We start from the raw sequence: 3,361 nt of genomic DNA on the forward strand, positions 1-3,361 counted from the left end.
AAAAGCACTTGAAAAAGGCAAAACCCATTTTGAAATTAAATGAAATGTAAATGAAAAAAAAATGTAAAATTAGGGCAACAAACTGTATTGTCATTACTGAAAATCACCGTATTTTCATTAGAAAGTGATTTTCCGTTATTTTCTGGTATTATTTTTGTGCCCCAGCTGCCAGAATATTACTGTATTTTTAGGATTTTTTTTACGGTGTGCTTCATGCCCTGGAGGACGGGGCTGTGGCTCCCCACACCCTCTAGCAGATCATTACATGAGGTAACCTTTTAAATACAAGCGCGCTCATGCTCACAGGTGTACACACGGGTGCTCACACACACAAATTACACTCTTTTTGGCTCCTACCTCAAAGCACACTGTGCGCTGTCGATCTTACGTGCTGCACAATAATGTTTAATATTTTGTATTTTACTGTTATATTCCCATAGATCATCATGATGTTGTTGTTTATTCTATTGCTCTCTTTTTCTTCTGCTTGTTTTCTTTTTTCTTTCTCAACAGGTGATCCAGGTGATTGATATATGTATTTTTTGTTTGCTTATTTTGTTGCTTTTTGTTTTTTTGCCCTTTATTACCATTACTGTTCCATAAGTGTATGTTTCCCAACTTTTTTCCAAAGTGGCTTTTTATAAATTCAAGTTGTATCTGCTTTTAATCAATATTTTATTTGAGTTTCCCAAGTTTAGATTAGAACTTATTTTATCACTGTAATTTAATAATTGTTTGTTCTTTAGATTCTTCTTCTAATCCTGCTCTACTGCAACTGCCCTTCTTAACATGGAGCGAGAGAAACTTTTATTAAGGAGAAACTGGAGTGGCAAAAGATAAGAACTGAAGAACTGGAAGGAGAGAGAGATGTCCTCCGAAGTCAGCTATCATTCCTTACAAGTATGAAACTAGACTTGTTCCATACGCATTATTTTTTATTTTACAGTCTTCAAATAAACATTACATAATTTATAAATCCCAGTTGAATTCCCTTACTGCCATTGTGTTGATTAAAATATTTTAGTCAGTTAACTTTAAATGTTGTGACAGTTCATTCCTAAAGACATCTGGTTCCAAATTCAGTTCAGCCAGGTCTAACTTGATTGATTCATTTTCATAGTTCATAAGATCAAAGCTCCAACTAGAACTAGTTATCATTCATTTATCATAATCTTTCCAAAACAAAGTTAACAACATTTAGATTATGATGTCATTCACTAATTAGCATAAAGGTTATGCCATTACTTTGTGTCAATTTATATTCTTCTCTGTAGTCATTTCTCCCATAAACAATTTTATTATGGCTGAATTTTGTCATTCACATATTTTAGCCTCCTAAGACCCGAACTCTTTCATGGCATGCATTCCTTTGTTTTATGCCAGGGGTGAATTTAGGGATATGATTTGTTTCCTTTATATAGTTTTAGCTATCTTTAAAAGGCTTGTATGTAAGGTTAGCAATAATAAATAACTGTAGGTGCTTTCTACTTTTTATAGTAAGGCCCAGTTATACTTTTACAAATGTTTTTTTGGTCATAAATAAATGGTGACATGTTTCACACTTTACAACAAAGCTCCGATTGATATTGTGGACATTTATAATGCATTTATAAAGTACAATATCACATGCTAAAAATATGCAATAATATATATAAAGTGGTAAAGTTACATATTAAACACAATTCTACTATGAAGCATAAGTGCAACATACGTATAACATCGTTTCCAACACCGGTTTAACTAAATATATGTTTCTCTGGAGTTTTCAGTCAGGTTTTTTTTCTTAGCCTTCTCGTTTCCACTACAGCTGTCAGAATGAAACAGAACTATGGATCCTAACAAACTGCACACAGACAAAGCCTGTGCAGTGACTTATACAGAAGGACAGAGTCTAAAGTGTTGAAAGAGACACTGCAAAACAAAACTAGTGAGTGGACCTCTGATTAAAGACTTTCTACCAAACTACAACTGCAGCTGAACAAATGAGCTGTTGGTGGAACTTTACCCTCTGAAATATTGAAAGATTTAAAGGATGAGACAGCTCAGCACAGCATGTTATTAACTTCACACATGAAGTGGTTCAGTCCAGTCAGACTTCAGTTTTGCAGCCACCGTCCACATCCTGCTTCTTTGACTGGTCGTCACGGTAACTCTGGACTTTCCTCCAACGAATCCTGAAGTCTGTCAGTCCTTCTGACAGCATGAGGCCTGACAGCTGGACAAAATGTGCAGATGATGAAAAACATGAAGCATAGTTTGAACTTGTGTCAAGTTTGTGTTGGTGACTGAACTGCTGACCTGCTGTGAAACCTGCTGCTGGATCTCTGTGCTGTGCATGTCTGCCTCTGACTGAAGCTTCATTTTCACCACTGTTTGCTTTGTCACTGCTAAAAATGAACCACATATAACAACACAAACATTAGTGTTTTACATGATGACAGGATCTTACAGTGTTTGCATTCTGGACCTCACCTGTGAAACAGAAAACATAGTTACTGTTGCTGCAGTCATCATCAGCCCATTCCCCTGTCTTTAAATAAACTGATCCACAGTCCTCAGGTGGATAATAGTTACTAGGCTGTTTATAAGGATAAGACATCCAGTTAGTGAATGTGGAGGTTGTGTTGTCAGACCAGAAGGCCCAGGGATCCCTGTAGAGGCCAATCCACACATACTGAACCCCTGATCCATTCAAAGTGAGCGTGACGTTGGATTTCTCCTCTTTGCTTCTTATACTGGTCAGGTCTGTGTGGTATGTCCTGCAGTACGACTGAGCCGCTGACCAGGAGCGACTCTCCTTCACTAAGATGTAACTTGTATTTTTGGCTGTAAAAGATTCAAGAAAGGACGAATTTTGAAACACATGTTATGAATCTCATAAAACTGTAGGGATAACTATGGTAACAAATCTTTTTTCCTACCATTGTAACAGAGGAAAGGGTAAGAATCTCCACAGGGTCTATCATCCATCTGTGTTTGTCCCTGAAGAGCCACACAGTATTCCTTTGCATTTACACAGTCTGGTTGGCCGTTAGCCCAGATCAAAGATTCATTTTTACTGCCAACATAAAAAAGTTTTCCTACCATGGACCACTTCCAGCTGTAACGATCATCATAGAGCCCTATCCAAGCCCAGTCATCAATATTTTGTGCCATTGTCACAAGCAGTTGGTTGATGTCGCTGTTGTAGATGGTGACCAAGTCAGTGAAGTGTTCTCTGCAGTAACTCTGAGCTTCAGTCCAGTTCATTGTCTGGTTCACAAAGTGGTATTCTCTGGAGTGGGGAGGAAGAGTGGAAAGTCCTCCTGAGAAAAATGAAAGTTTTTATTGTGGAAACTGGGCTGTTAGACAAACCACTGAA

The 3,361-nt window shown here is 37.5% G+C and overlaps 1 long non-coding RNA gene across 1 annotated transcript; it reads right to left on the bottom strand.

The window, feature by feature from the left end:
- Nucleotides 1-1,999: 1,999 nt before the first annotated feature.
- On the bottom strand, nucleotides 2,000-2,526 carry LOC113017786 (uncharacterized). The gene is made up of 3 exons (XR_003271569.1): nucleotides 2,473-2,526; nucleotides 2,299-2,387; nucleotides 2,000-2,215 (listed from the first exon to the last, which is right to left on the bottom strand). It is a non-coding gene; the product is annotated as an uncharacterized LOC113017786 (long non-coding RNA).
- Between the last annotated feature and the right edge of the window lie 835 nt (nucleotides 2,527-3,361).

Source organism: Astatotilapia calliptera, unplaced genomic scaffold, assembly GCF_900246225.1.
Source record: "Astatotilapia calliptera unplaced genomic scaffold, fAstCal1.2 U_scaffold_2, whole genome shotgun sequence".
Taxonomy (NCBI): Eukaryota; Metazoa; Chordata; class Actinopteri; order Cichliformes; family Cichlidae; genus Astatotilapia; species Astatotilapia calliptera.